This window comes from Lynx canadensis, chromosome X, assembly GCF_007474595.2.
Source record: "Lynx canadensis isolate LIC74 chromosome X, mLynCan4.pri.v2, whole genome shotgun sequence".
Taxonomy (NCBI): Eukaryota; Metazoa; Chordata; class Mammalia; order Carnivora; family Felidae; genus Lynx; species Lynx canadensis.
The window spans coordinates 78438787-78455726 of NC_044321.2; the positions used below are offsets into that span (position 1 = coordinate 78438787).

Consider the following 16940-nt stretch of genomic DNA (forward strand, 5'->3'; position numbering starts at 1 on the left):
CCCAGAGTGTCAGATGAGTAACTGAAGTGTAAGCACATTCCTCCCCAAATATATTTCCAAACTCCTCTGAGCACCAAAAATGGTTTTGGTTATCTGAGTGGCAGAAACTTCCCTTAGGTTAGTATCCTCCATCCTCTCTACACAATAGCTGATGGTGACCTACTATTTTCACACCACCACATTTTTCTCTTGGTATGTAACTCATCAAAGCATGGATTTTGAAACTATTGTCTCACAATGAACTAAAGAAATTACAGCTTGAAACTCAGAAATGAGCAATGATACATTTGTTCCAGGTTATATCTTACCTGGAGCAGTAAATTCAATTGATTCAATGAGTAGGAGTACAAGACAAAAAGGCAACAGATTATCAGGAGCAACTGGCAACAAAAATAGGTTTAATATCTTAAATATATATATAGCATACACATTCATTCTTCTATTTAGACAAAAAAAAATTTTTAAGCACTTACCATGTTAAGGTCACCCACTGGTCTGGGTAGATGCACATAGTGAATAACAACAAACACCCCAGATCAATTTCTAGTACCACAAATTTACTATAAAACAAAACCATTTCCAAATCATTGGCAGTCATTTTGGCTGCTGTTAATACAATGACACACCATCATTCCCAATCCTTTTTTCACTGGGTCTGAGAAGAAAATATTGAGGCTGTTTTTTGTTTGGGTACATTGGGGGTAACATGACACCCTATTATTTTTCAAAATCTATGGCTAGAAATCCTCTGAGTCCAATTTCGTGCCTTAGTGAGTACAGTATAATAAGTTACATTAGTGAACGAAATTTAATATTTGAAGATTGAAGATATTACTGGGTCTGGGAGTCATCTTTCCACCATCTATGGCATCAGCCAAGATTAGTGATGTAGCTGTAAAAGGCTTAAGAGATTGTGTTTAACCCATAGTGAACTCACAATATACTGGAAATGGCTATTTTTTAAAAGAGTAGAACATGATGATCTTTTGATACACCTCTTCCTGCAAAAATATAATTTAAGAAATTGTTTGGTTAATTAAAGGTATTGGTTAAAGAAAATTTTATTAGTCACTTGGACACTTGTTTGGAGCTCACTGGAACGAGATTTTGAACTACATTAAATGAAATTTTATTTCAAATGATGCTGCAAGATTCTTAGACATTCCAGTAAGCCTTCTTCTTACTGAAAGATCTTTAAGATTGTTCACCATTATCATTTTGCCTTACTGAGCCTAGAATGCAATGACTTTTATATTTCCAAATAAGACTTGAATAAAGTGCTTATAAGCTTTCACAGCAGAAACTACTTATTAGGGCATTGATGTTATTCTTAAATTTTTCCTGATGTTATTGTACTGCCCCAATATTGTTCAGAATCATTACAATTCTTGCTCTAATTTGAGAGAAGCTGTAATTAGTTAAAGAGATTCTTTAGACAAGTCACTAGGAGCATCTTGCCCTTCCCCTCAATAATTACATTTTCTACCTAATGATAAACTTGTGGTTAAAAAGCATCTCCAGTTATATCCAGGCAAAAACATGAAAGGGAGAGCTACTTACATGAATATATGAGATTTCATATCTTTTTAATTGCTAAACAAATTTTGCAGACTTGAAAGGGGCTAGTTTGACAGCCCTGAAGCAAAAGCCCAAGCTTATTAACAGTTGTAACCTTAACCTATTGAAAAACAATATGAGGCTAAAATAGAGAGCAACTCAAGGGTTTCTTAGGAATGGGAGTGTAAGAGGTCACGAATGAAAAGTTGCCTAGCAGTTGAGGCAATTACCCTTGTCAAGGGAAGAGCAAAGTACCTTTATTTTTCTTCTCCTTTCCTCCCCCAAACCTGGTAGAAATTGCCCTTACATCAATAAGATAGGCTTGGTGATTAGAGCAGAAATATTCTCATCCAGGTCAACCACTACTTCCTCTTCACAGGATGTCTTAGGGAAAATTACAATGATTGTTTTATGTGCATAGATGGTGGGCCACTCTAAGATGACAGTTAAGGAGGGCTTGAGAATGTATTGGAGAATGTCTTAACGGTAGCAGGGACATTTCTAGCAGCAGGGGAAACAGAGAAGGCTGGGTGGTGTATGGATGAACGCCAGCTAGCAGAAGCCAAGAGGCCCAACCCATGGCTTGTCTGCTAATCACATTCAAACCTACACCTTGCCAGAAAGCCACGTCCCAAATTCTAAATAGTGCTTGCTTCAGGGGTCAATTTTTCCAAGAGCTTTCTCTGAAAAGATTTTAAATGGAAATATAAGTTTCATGTGAGCAATATGGAGGAAAAATGTAAATCTCTTCTCCACCTGCATTTACTTTCCCTGGTGTGTTTTAGGCAAAAGAAAAACTCATCAGAAATGACTCCAGAACCGAGACTCTGACCTCCTCAGATCCTGCTCCCTCTAATCAGGCCACAGTTGACTGACAGTCAGGAAATAAACTCTTCTTTGAAGGTACAGCTGGAGCAGGTTTATAGCAAATGACTAATATGATCTAATCTTGCAGCAATTTCGACAGTTTTCAATTCTGGAAGATTCATATATGTCTGTTTAACTTTGTGATTCTGTCCTGTCACTGCTCATTGAATTATCCTTCAAGATTCAATCTTCTCAAATATTGCAACCTTCTTCATTATCAAACTCTGGTGTAATATCAGGATCCACAATGTGCCCAAGCCCCACAATATCAATCTGGACACATTGAAAAGCCAAAAAAAAAAGGCCTAACAGCCAAAACCTTATTGGTAGGAGGAGTAGATAACCATTTATCCAATTAGCAAATTCTCATTAAACTACTACTAGGTGTACCAGCCACTGTTAAGTATTTGGGGTGGTACAATCATCCATAAATTTCTGAGATGCCTAAGGTCTGGTGGCCAAAAATCTACCTTCCCCACAAGCTGGATGCCTGAAATCTATTTAATAAGAGACAGTATTTAATTCCATAATTGGAGATAAGCTTAGAAAAATGCTCTCTGTGAGGGGGAAGAAAGTTGATTTAAATCCATACGAAGTCATAAATGATTAATATTAGAGTGACTCAGAGCAGATTTTAATAGGAAGGAAGAAAGAGAACAGGCAGTACTGGAAGCAGGGAAGGAGGAGAAGAGGTGGGGAAGAAGAGGAGGGCAGATAACACAAAGAGAAAATCCAGACAGAGTAAGGAAGCTGGGGGGTAGCAGAGGGGGAGAGGGTGTCCAAAAAGTAACTTGGTCAACTACACTGTTTTACCAAAGGCAATCTAGCCTGGAACTCAAGTAAGCAACACTGGGGCCTAAAAAGGAAGATACAAAATTCAGCTGGTGCTAGACCAGACTCCACAAGAGTTTTACATTTTCTTTTGAATCCAGTAATAAATTATATACCCAAAGGATCCCTATTGGAATAAAAAACACTGCCTCAAGTGTAAAGCAGGATGAAATCAGTTGCATTCTTATACACTAACAATGAAGCAACAGAAAGACAAATAAAGAAACTGATCCCATTCACAATTGCACCAAGAAGCATAAAATACCTAGGAATAAATCTAACCAAAGATGTAAAGGATCTGTATGCTGAAAACTATAGAAAGCTTATGAAGGTAATTGAAGAAGATTTAAAGAAATGGAAAGACATTCCCTGCTCATGGATTGGAAAAATAAATATTGTCAAAATGTCAATACTGAGACAGGAAGATGGCGGCGTAGGAGGATGCTGGGCTCACCGCGCGTCCTGCTGATCACTTAGATTCCACCTACACCTGCCTAAATAACCCAGAAAACCGCCAGAGGATTAGCAGAACGGAGTCACCGGACCCAAGTGCAGACGAGAGGCCCACGGAAGAGGGTAGGAAGGGCGGCAAGGCGGTGCGCGCTCCACGGACTGGCGGGAGGGAGCCGGGGCAGAGGGGCGGCTCGCCGGCCAAGCAGAGCCCCCGAGTCCGGCTTGCAAAAGCGGAGGGGCCTGATGGACTGTGTTCCCACAGCAAGCGCGACTTAGCGTCTGGGAGGTCATAAGTTAACAGCTCTGCTTGGCAAGCGGGAAGGCTGGAGGACAAAGGGAGGGTGAGCTGCGGAGCCCCCTGATGACAGAGCTCAGTTTGGCGGGGAACAAAGGCGCTCGCTAGCGCCATCTCCCCCGCCCATCCCCCAGCCAAAATCCCAAAGGGAACCGGTTCCTGCCAGGGAAATTGCTTGCTCCGCGCAAACACCCAACTCTGTGCTTCTGCGGAGCCAAACCTCCGGCAGCGGATCTGACTCCCTCCGGCTGCCACAGGGCCCCTCCTGAAGTGGATCACCTAAGGAGAAGCGAGCTAAGCCTGCCCCCCCGCCGCCGCCTTGCACCTTGCCTTCCCACCCCAGCTAATACGCCAGATCCCCAGCATCACAAGCCTGGCAGTGTGCAAGTAGCCCAGACGGGCCACGCCACCCCACAGTGAATCCCGCCCCTAGGAGAGGGGAAGAAAAGGCACACACCAGTCTGACTGTGGCCCCAGCGGTGGGCTGGGGGCAGACATCAGGACTGACTGCGGCCCCGCCCACCAAATCCAGTTATACACCACAGCACAGGGGAAGTGCCCTGCAGGTCCTCACCACACCAGGGACTATCCAAAATGACCAAGCGGAAGAATTCCCCTCAGAAGAATCTCCAGGAAATAACAACAGCTAATGAGCTGATCAAAAAGGATTTAAATAATATAACAGAAAGTGAATTCAGAATAATAGTCATAAAATAAATCGCTGGGCTGGAAAACAGTATACAGGACAGCAGAGAATCTCTTGCTACAGAGATCAAGGGACTAAGGAACAGTCACGAGGAGCTGAAAAACGCTTTAAAGGAAATGCAAAACAAAATGCAAACCACCACGGCTCGGATGGAAGAGGCAGAGGAGAGAATAGGTGAACTAGAAGATAAAGTTATGGAAAAAGAGGAAGCTGAGAAAAAGAGAGATAAAAAAATCCAGGAGTATGAGGGGAAAATTAGAGAACTAAGTGGTACACTAAAAAGAAATAATATACGCATAATTGGTATCCCAGAGGAGGAAGAGAGAGGGAAAGGTGCTGAAGGGGTACTTGAAGAAATAATAGCTGAGAACTTCCCTGAACTGGGGAAGGAAAAATGCATTGAAATCCAAGAGGCACAGAGAACTCCCTTCAGACGTAACTTGAATCGATCTTCTCACGACATATCATAGTGAAACTGGCAAAATACAAGGATAAAGAGAAAATTCTGAAAGCAGCAAGGGGTAAACGTGCCCTCACATATAAAGGGAGACCTATAAGACTCGTGACTGATCTCTCTTTTGAAACTTGGCAGGCCAGAAAGAATTGGCACGAGATTTTCAGGGTGCTAGACAGAAAAAATATGCAGCCGAGAATCCTTTATCCAGCAAGTCTGTCATTTAGAATAGAAGGAGAGATAAAGGTCTTCCCAAACAAACAAAAACTGAAGGAATTTGTCACCACTAAACCAGCCCTACAAGAGATCCTAAGGGGGACCCTGTGAGACAAAGTACCAGAGACATCACTACAAGCATAAAACATACAGACATCACAATGACTCTAAACCCGTATCTTTCTATAATAACACTGAATGTAAATGGATTAAATGCGCCAACCAAAAGACATAGGGTATCAGAATGGATAAAAAAACAAGACCCATCTATTTGCTGTCTACAAGAGACTCATTTTAGACCTGAGGACACCTTTAGATTGAGAGTGAGGGGATGGAGAACTATGTATCATGCTACTGGAAGCCAAAAGAAAGCTGGAGTAGCCATACTTATATCAGACAAACTAGACTTTAAATTAAAGGCTGTAACAAGAGATGAAGAAGGACATTATATAATAGTTACAGGGTCTATCCATCAGGAAGAGCTAACAATTATAAATGTCTATGCACCGAATACCGGAGCCCCCAAATATATAAAACAATTACTCATAAACAGAAGCAACCTTATTGATAAGAATGTGGTAATTGCAGGGGACTTTAACACCCCACTTACAGAAATGGATAGATCATCTAGACACACGGTCAATAAAGAAACAAGGGCCCTGAATGAGACATTGGATCAGATGGACTTGACAGATCTATTTACAACTCTGCATCCCAAAGCAACAGAATATACTTTCTTCTCGAGTGCACATGGAACATTCTCCAAGATAGATCATATACTGGGTCACAAAACAGCCCTTCATAAGTTTACAAGAATTGAAATTATACCATGCATACTTTCAGACCACAATGCTATGAAGCTTGAAATCAACCACAGGAAAAAGTCTGGAAAACCTCCAAAAGCATGGAGGTTAAAGAACACCCTACTAACGAATGAGTGGGTCAACCAGGCAATTAGAGAAGAAATCAAAAAATATATGGAAACAAACGAAAATGAAAATACAACAATCCAAACGCTTTGGGACGCAGCGAAGGCAGTCCTGAGAGGAAAATACATGGCAATCCAGGCCTATCTCAAGAAACAAGAAAAATCCCAAATACAAAATCTAACAGCACACCTAAAGGAAATAGAAGCAGAACAGCAAAGGCAGCCTAAACCCAGCAGAAGAAGAGAAATAATAAAGATCAGAGCAGAAATAAACAATATAGAATCTCAAAAAACTGTAGAGCAGATCAACGAAACCAAGAGTTGGTTTTTTGAAAAAATAAACGAAATTGACAAACCGCTAGCCAGGCTTCTCAAAAAGAAAAGGGAGATGACCCAAATAGATAAAATCATGAATGAAAATGGAATTATTACAACCAATCCCTCAGAGATACAAACAATTATCAGGGAATACTATGAAAAATTATATGCCAACAAATTGGACAACCTGGAAGAAATGGACAAATTCCTGAACACCCACACTCTTCCAAAACTCAATCAGGAGGAAATAGAAAGCTTGAACAGACCCATAACCAGCGAAGAAATGGAATCGGTTATCAAAAATCTCCCAACAAATAAGAGTCCAGGACCAGATGGCTTCCCAGGGGAGTTCTACCAGACGTTTAAAGCAGAGATAATACCTATCCTTCTCAAGCTATTCCAAGAAATAGAAAGGGAAGGAAAACTTCCAGACTCCTTCTATGAAGCCAGTATTACTTTGATTCCTAAACCAGACAGAGACCCGGTAAAAAAAGAGAACTACAGGCCAATATCCCTGATGAATATGGATGCAAAAATTCTCAATAAGATACTAGCAAATCGAATTCAACAGCATATAAAAAGAATTATTCACCATGATCAAGTGGGATTCATTCCTGGGATGCAGGGCTGGTTCAACATTCGCAAATCAATCAACGTGATACATCACATTAACAAAAAAAAAGAGAAGAACCATATGATCCTGTCAATCGATGCAGAAAAGGCCTTTGACAAAATCCAGCACCCTTTCTTAATAAAAACCCTTGAGAAAGTCGGGATAGAAGGAACATACTTAAAGATCATAAAAGCCATTTATGAAAAGCCCACAGCTAACATCATCCTCAACGGGGAAAAACTGAGAGCTTTTTCCCTGAGATCAGGAAGACGACAGGGACGCCCACTCTCACCGCTGTTGTTCAACATAGTGCTGGAAGTTCTAGCATCAGCAATCAGACAATAAAAGGAAATCAAAGGCATCAAAATTGGCAAAGATGAAGTCAAGCTTTCGCTTTTTGCAGATGACATGATATTATACATGGAAAATCCGATAGACTCCACCAAAAGTCTGCTAGAACTGATACATGAATTCAGCAAAGTTGCAGGATACAAAATCAATGTACAGAAATCGGTTGTATTCTTATACACTAACAATGAAGCAACAGAAAGACAAATAAAGAAAATGATCCCATTCACAATTGCACCAAGAAGCATAAAATACCTAGGAATAAATCTAACCAAAGATGTAAAGGATCTGTATGCTGAAAACTATAGAAAGCTTATGAAGGTAATTGAAGAAGATTTAAAGAAATGGAAAGACATTCCCTGCTCATGGATTGGAAAAATAAATATTGTCAAAATGTCAATACTACCCAAAGCTATCTACACATTCAATGCAATCCCAATCAAAATTGCACCAGCATTCTTCTCGAAATTAGAACAAGCAATCCTAAAATTCATATGGAACCACAAAAGGCCCCGAATAGCCAACGGAATTTTGAAGAAGAAGACCAAAGCAGGAGGCATCACAATCCCAGACTTTAGCCTCTACTACAAAGCTGTCATCATCAAGACAGCATGGTATTGGCACAAAAACAGACACACAGACCAATGGAATAGAATAGAAACCCCAGAACTAGACCCACAAACGTATGGCCAACTCATCTTTGACAAAGCAGGAAAGAACATCCAATGGAAAAAAGACAGTCCCTTTAACAAATGGTGCTGGGAGAACTGGACAGCAACATGCAGAAGGTTGAAACTAGACCACTTTCTCACACCATTTACAAAAATAAACTCAAAATGGATAAAGGACCTAAATGTGAGACAGGAAACCATCAAAACCTTAAAGGAGAGAGCAGGAAAAGACCTCTCTGACCTCAGCCGTAGCAATCTCTTACTCGACACATCCCCAAAGGCAAGGGAATTAAAAGCAAAAGTGAATTCCTGGGACCTTATGAAGATCAAAAGCTTCTGCACAGCAAAGGAAACAACCAACAAAACTAAAAGGCAACCAACGGAATGGGAAAAGATATTTGCAAATGACATATCGGACAAAGGGCTAGTATCTAAAATCTATAAAGAGCTCACCAAACTCCACACCCGAAAAACAAATAACCCAGTGAAGAAATGGGCAGAAAACATGAATAGACACTTCTCTAAAGAAGACATCCAGATGGCCAACAGGCACATGAAAAGATGTTCAGCGTCGCTCCTTATCAGGGAAATACAAATCAAAACCACACTCAGGTATCACCTCACGCCAGTCAGAGTGGCCAAAATGAACAAATCAGGAGACTATAGATGCTGGAGAGGACGTGGAGAAACGGGAACCCTCTTGCACTGTTGGTGGGAATGCAAATTGGTGCAGCCGCTCTGGAAAGCAGTGTGGACGTTCCTCAGAAAATTAAAAATAGACCTACCCTATGACCCAGCAATAGCACTGCTAGGAATTTACCCAAGGGATACAGGAGTACTGATGCATAGGGGCACTTGTACCCCAATGTTCCTAGCAGCACTCTCAACAATAGCCAAATTATGGAAAGAGCCTAAATGTCCATCAACTGATGAATGGATAAAGAAATTGTGGTATATATACACAATGGAATACTACGTGGCAATGAGAAAAAATGAAATATGGCCTTTTGTAGCAACGTGGATGGAACTGGAGAGTGTAATGCTAAGTGAAATAAGCCATACAGAGAAAGACAGATACCATATGGTTTCACTCTTATGTGGATCCTGAGAAACTTAACAGGAACCCATGGGGGAGGGCAAGGAAAAAAAAAAAATGTTAGAGTGGGAGAGAGCCAAAGCATAAGAGACTGTTAAAAACTGAGAACAAACTGAGGGTTGATGGAGGGTGGGAGGGAGGGGAGGGTGGGTGATGGGTATTGAGGAGGGCACCTTTTGGGATGAGCACTGGGTGTTGTATGGAAACCAATTTGTCAATAAATTTCATATATATATAAAAAAAAACTGAGAACAAACTGAAGGTTGATGGGGGGTGGGAGGGAGGGGAGGGTGGGTGATGGGTATTGAGGAGGGCACCTTTTGGGATGAGCACTGGGTGTTGTATGGAAACCAAGTTGTCAATAAATTTCATATATATAAAAAAAAATATTAGCTATTCCTAAAAGATTTTCAGACTCACCTGTGCACATGGCTCATTTTCTTTGGCCCATTTTAATTACCTTTTACATTTGTAGCTCCATTTTATTTTATTTTAATTTTTTTCCATTATAAAAATTTATCAAGGGAATACTTTGAGTTTTTAAAGGTTTGGTTTGGCAAAGTAAAAGACTAAAAACCATGAAAACACTTTAAATTCTTTTTTAACCTACCAAGTAGGATGTAAATTTAATAAATCCTGTATTACTTTAGGAAAGAGACTGCTTTCCTAAATCAGAAAAATTGATTTCCAAGTCATGCTCTCTTATCTCTACTGCCTTGCAACCTGAAGGAGAACTGAACTTCATCAGGGTATGACTCCTCTGGAAATCAAGGTGGGAAGAATAGGCAATATCCCAACACGGATTAGGTGGAGACTGAGCCAAAAGCAGAGTCTGTGAAACAGGGTGTGATCATCCAACCAGGGTACTTTTGAGAGAGAAAGGGTACTAATTACTTGAGAACAAAAGGCATAAAATGGGACATGTGGCCACTCTAGTGGTAAGATAGTTTGAGAAACTACATTTCTCAGTATGCCCTGCCACTTGAAAGTCAAAAGGCCCAACTGGAGCAAAGCACCCTGGGCCCTGTAGTTAGCGTCATTTAAGATATAAACAGTATAGGGCTCATTCTGACATGGAGCCTTCCACCTTCCACGGGATATTTAACCAGACACAGAACACAACACTTGAGGTGAAATTTCAATCGATATTAAGTCTGGGTGGAAGCTCTCTCTCCCTCACAACTTGAGTTTGCAAAGAGGTGGAGCTGGTAGAGCTGTCCACTGGTCGAAGGCCCTGTTTCTCCTGGGTGCAGTGCTGCTTCTGCCTTGCCACATCACCAGCGTCCCCATTGCCACTAGTCTTTTGGGGGATTCTGGGGCAGGCTGTTCCCACCCGACTTCAGCCAACTCATACAACTTCATGGTGACTTGAGCATCTTCCACAGAAGAATGTCCACTTTTCCCAATCTGGATGTCCCATTTCAGAAGCTTCTTGGTGAGATGCTTCAGAGACATGGTAGCATTCTCCAGGCAGTCAACCTTCCGTTTGATGGCTGGGAGGATATGGGAGGTGTTGCAGGTGAGGTATGTGGTGTGGAAGTACTAAAGGGCTTTGAAATTGTGAATGGGATGCCCCACCACTATCTTCCCTGTGAGTATCTTCAAGATCTGGTTCTGAGTAATCTTAAAGGGTGTATCATTCATCATGCACTGCTTCCAGATGCCACTCTATCTTGTCTGGTAGTCCACGATGTGGCAGGGGGGAAGGATGTACTCATCATAAAGCACATCTCTGTGGTGGTTGACAGTGCTACATCAGGCCAAAGAACTTATATGCCCCTGGGGTCCTGTGCCCACCATCTCATAGTCAATTGGCATCATCTTTTTTGGCATCTTCTAGGATGCTCCAGAGCATTTATTCTCTGAATGAGATTGGGTAGAGTTCCATAGAGCATTCTTCTGAGTAGGGTTCTTCTGGGGTCCTTACTTCTAGAGGCAAGTTGAGTGGCTCATAATCTTTGGAAGGGCACTCTGGAACTCCCATTTTGGACTTCACTATCAGATCAGGTTCTTTATTTGCTTTGTTTATAATTTGATACATAGGGCTCCGAAATGTCCTAACATATAATTCAGACTCCATCCATCCTTATTTCTATTTTAATTTTCAATGGCCTGTGCAAGGGCTGTGCTTTCATAGCATGAGAGGGAGTGTATGTGCATGTGTGTCTAGTGGGGAGACAGGGGTTTCCAGATTCTCACAGAGTACATCTTTCAAATGGAGACACAAATGAAAGCATAGTTACAAAATCAGAAGAACACATTCTACACTGATGGAACAGGTTTTCTGAAGCTCATAACTCTACCAAAGAGGAGACAAGTCTTAGGTCTGACACACTGCTGCATTCCTGATTCCATTTCCCTCTAATTAGGAGGTGTTGAGATTGTAGTGCTCAGCCAGTTTCTGAGAATTATTATGCTCTTTTTTGTTCCTTCACTGGGACTTTTAGAACCTTAGGGTAGTTGGTAAAAAGAATGTTCATGTATAGCTGATAACATGAAAGCCTTTATGAGCTCCATGGGAAAGAGACTTTTCATATTTAAGAAGAAAAAATTAGAAGAGAGGTTTCTTTCTGTCGTTTCTCTGACAGAGTTATGTCTCTCCTGCTGGTAGCTTTTAAGACAAGGAGATTTGTATGAGTTGCCATGAAATTCATTATCATACATTTATGCTCTAAAAATGCAATTGCAACCACTCTTCATGTATGTCACATTTACAATAAGTATCCCAATAAAACCTTATCCACATAAATGACTAATAAGAACTCCAAGTGGGAAAAGAGATGTTTTTTTCATTATCCGATCATATCTCAGAGCTTAGGACAATCATGTTATATAAACCAAATACAGCCTTCTCATGAGTGACACAATTACCTTTTCATCTAAGAATGCCCACTCCCAGCCAAAAGGCCTTTCCAAGCAAGGTCCATTGGACAAATCAGTTCACAATCCACCCGGCTCTCCAGAGTTTTCATGCTCCTTCATTATGCTGAAGAAACAGCATAAATGTGGGAGTTAGAAATGTAGGGGTCTAGGTTTGGCTCTGTGAGCAATTCATGGCATAACTTTAATGGGTCTCAACTTTCTGGTCTATACAATAAGGCAAACAACACTACTTGAACACAGTAACATTCGAGCTTTCTGTTCCAAGAAAGTTTAAATGTGGTAATGAATATTAACATAATTTTAACTGTATAAAATGTAATACAAATGCAAGATGAAATTATTCCTTTTAACTCCAGAGAAGAAATATGATCCAGTGGGGAAAAATCATGACTAATTTTCTCTTCTTGAAGATATGCACAAGACCTTTTGTACCATTAAACTATAGCTGTGGAAGCTTTTGATCAATTACCAATTAATTCAGTTCTTCCTCTGGTTTCTCCTCTCTCCCAGCCTTTTTCTCTGTGACGCTCACCTATTAATCTCCCCAATGATAATTTATTTTCTTCTTACATCTAATGCTGCTATTAAGAAGTCTGAGATCAACCTGATTCTTGTTCCTTTGTAGGTGCACCATTTGTTCTTTCAGGACACTTAGAATTTTCTCTTTGATTCTCTTAATGTTTATTATAGAGTATCTAGTATAATTTTTCCTTTTCTCTCCTGTTTGACTCTCTATGACTCTTTACTACATGATGTCTCTCATTATTTTTCAATTCCAAAACATTTATCTCCATTATTTCTTTTTTTAATATAATTTATTGTCAGGTTAACTAACATACAGTGTATACAGTGTTCTCTGGGCTTCAAGAGTAGATTCCCATGATTCATCGTTTACATACAACACCCAGTGCTCGTTCCAACAAGTGCCCTCCTCAATGCCATCACCCATTTCCCCTCCCCACCCTGGGCCCCATCAACCCTCAGTTTGTTCTCTGTATTTAAGAGTATCTTACAGTTTGCCTCCCTCTCTGTTTGAAACTATTTTTCCCCTTCCATTACCCATGCTCTTTTGTTAAGTTTCTCAAATTCCACATATGAATGAAAACATATGATATCTTTCTTTGACTTATTTCACTTAGCAAAATATCCTCCAGTTCCATCCACATTGTTGAAAATGGCAAGATTTCATTCTTTCTCATTGCCAAGTAGTGTTCCATTGTATATATAAACCACATCTTCTTTATCCATTCATCAGTTGATGGACATTTGAGCCCTTTCCATAATTTGTCCCTTATCTCTTAAGGTAGTTACTTCTCCCTATTTTTTATTTTCTCTATTTCTTGGACTGCTTTTATTTGATGTTGGAATTTTACTTCCATCTTCCATATCCTACAGCTTTTCTTTTATATTTTCTATCTTTTTACCTTTTCCTGCTACCTTCTGGGAAAGTTCTTCAATTTTATATTTAACTCACTAATTTGTTCCTTAGCTAAATTTATACTGGTATTAACTCCGTCAGTCATATTTTTTTAATTTCAATTATTATATTTTTTATGAATAGAATTTCCACTTACATTCATGACAGAGAAACTGGCACGGTCTTGTCTTCTTACCATAAATGACTAGAAACCTGAACAAAATATAGGAGACAATTGTTTTCAGACAATAGACAACAGGCAGTGCAAGACTGCAATTTTTGAAAGAAGGGGAAAAAATGAGATAATCTCTATGATTGTCTCACCTTGCTGCCTACAGGCAATTTCTGGACAACAGCATAGGAATGGAAAGTCCAAGCACAACATAGTGATCTTGCTGATTTGAAGAGTCAGAGATCAGAATTCAGGGAGGCTGAGGCAGCTACAATTAGTGGAACAGAGAAGTGGAGAGGAGAGAGCTATGCAAAGAAAGAACTCTACAAATTGGCTTAGCAACACCCTTGAATCTTTGATACGTACTGAGCTCTGCATGCATAAAGCAAAATTCCAATGAGAATGGGCAAAGAACAACTGCTGGGGAATGAACAAATTCCTAGAGCTCATACATGGCTAGGAAATGATTGATTTCCAGCCAGCCATAGCAGACAAATGTTGAGAATCAAGAAATTTAAGTAGAGACCCCAGGATGATGACACTTTAGTGTGGGATAATCTAGCCCTTCAATAAAGGCTATCCTAGGCCTACCATAACAAAACTTATCAACAATCCTTGAAAATTTGAAGCTGATATGAAACTGACTTTGCTTCCCAAAACAAAATTCAACATTCTCTAAAGTAAAAGTAAAATCCAGGCTCTCAACAATAAAACTTTCACAATATCCAGCAACCAATTAAAAAAACTACTAAACAAGTGAAGAAGCAGGAAAATATGACCTATAACCTGGAGAAATATCAGACAACATAAAAAGACACAGAAATGACAGAGAGGATGGAATTAGCAGACAAAAATTTAGAATCACTCTTAAAATATTAAGGTTAAAAGTTAAAGAAGGGTCAAAGGTTAAAGTAAAATATTGAAGTAATTAGGAAAGAAATGGAAAGTATAAGAAAGAACCAAATGAAAGTATTAGAGGTGGCTATATAATATTTGAAATGGAAATTTCACTGGGTACGATTGACAGCAAATTAGACACTGTGGAAAATGAGTAAATTTGAGGACATAGCAGTGGAAACTATCCAAATTGAAGCCCAAGAAGAAGAAAAAAATGAGGGGCGCCTGGGTAGCTCAGTCAGTTAAGTGTCTGACTTTGGCTCAGATCATGATCTCACAGTCCATGCATTCAAGCCCCATGTCGTGTTCTGTGTTCACAGCTCAGAGCCTGGAGCCTGCTTTGGATTCTGTGTCTTTCTCTCTTTCTTCCCCTCCCCTGCTTGCAATATGTCTCCTCTCTCTTTCTCCTTTCTCTTTCTCTGTTAAAAATTTTTTTTTGTAAATAGAAGGAGAAAAAATGTGAGAAAAGATGAGCACAGCCTCAGTGGCATGTGGGTCAATATAAAATAGTGTAGCCTATGAGCAATTGGAGTCCCAGAATGGAAGGTTCAGAGAAAATACTTGAAGAAATAATGGCTGAAAGCTTTCCAATTTGATGATAACTGTGAATTCACAGATCCAAAAAATTCCACAAGACTAAGCAGTATAAAGTCAAAGAAAAACATGTATAGGCACATCATAATCAATATGCTGAAAACTGATACAGGAAAATCCTAAATGCAGTCAGAGGAAGAAAAAGAATACCTTATATATAAGGGAATAAAGATAAGAATGAATACTGACTTCTTGTCAGAAAGAATATAACCTGGAAAAGAATTCTATATCCAAGGGGGGAGAAACTTCAAAAATAAAGACCAAAGGAATACTTTGCTAGGCAAATGAAAGCTGAGAGAATTTGTCACCAGCAAACCTGCACAAAAGGAAATATTAGGCCCAGTGCCCAGATCTTGGTTTCTAATATCATTCTGCAATAAAAGAAACAAGGGCTCTTTGCAGAAATGGCAGACTCTAAGGCTGCAGATGGGAGTAGACAAGATGAGCCTGGAGCATCTTGTAATACCAGAAACTAAGGAAGTGTTAAAAAAAGAAAAAATGATGGGGTCATGTCAAAGAGATACAGCAATCAACTGAAAGAGCTCCCAGTGGCCAAAGTTGGAATTATGTGAAAAAGAAAATAAATTAGTATTAGATTATAACCCAAATTATAAAACAAATATCCATAAGTCCATATTGGTATAAATAAAAGATTTAGTAAACAAATAGAGGATAATATACCCATAATAAACCTCCTATATATAATAATTCCAAATAAATTAGGTATTGTCTCTGCTCGAGGAGGTAGAGCCTAAGGTCCACTCCTCAAATGTGGGTTGCACAAAATAACTCCATTCCAAAGAGAACAGTATGGAAAAAGAGGAGAAAGAGTAACTTTAGAGTGGAGAAATCTAGCAAACACTGCTTCCAACAAATATCAAGGTTAATATAATCAGTGATAAATCATGCTGATAGCATGTACACATGATAGGATATGATGAGAAGTGAACTTTGTGTCTTCCTCCCAAGAGCACATAACCCAGTCTAATCATGAATAAAACATCCTACAGACCCAAATGGAGGACAATCTACAAAATACCCGACCAGTATTCCTCAAAATTGTCAAGGTCATCAAGAACAAAGAAAGTCTGAGTAACCATCGCAGCCAAGAGGAGCCTAAAGAGACATGATAAATAAGTGTAATGTGGTATCTTGGATGTGTTTCTAGAAATGAAAAAAGAAACGAGATTAAAAACTAAGGAAATCAAAAAAAGTATGGATTTTAGTTAACAATAATGTATCAATATTGGTTCATTAGTTGTGAGAAATGTACCATACTAATATAAGATATTAACAGTAGGGGAAACAGAATGCAAGGTATATGTAAACTCTCTGTACCATCTTTGCAATTTTTTATAAATCTAAATCTATTCCATAATAAAAATATATTTAAAAAGAAATGACAAGGGATTGTTTTCAGGCTGAAGTAAAATGTTATGAAATGAAAATTGAGGTCTACACAAAGGAATGAAGAGTGTCAGAAATGGTAAATATGTACATAAATATATGTTTTATGGCTAATATTTTCCATTTGATCCTTTAAAATTATTTTATTTCATATTACTAATTTATTACCTTAAATCTTTAAATATATTTACCTTGTATATTTTAAATTATTAGCCCA

General features: G+C 39.3%; 1 pseudogene; it reads right to left on the reverse strand.

Moving 5' to 3' along the window:
• Positions 1-10648: 10648 nt before the first annotated feature.
• LOC115506828 lies at positions 10649-16416 on the reverse strand (annotated as a pseudogene).
• Positions 16417-16940: the final 524 nt, after the last annotated feature.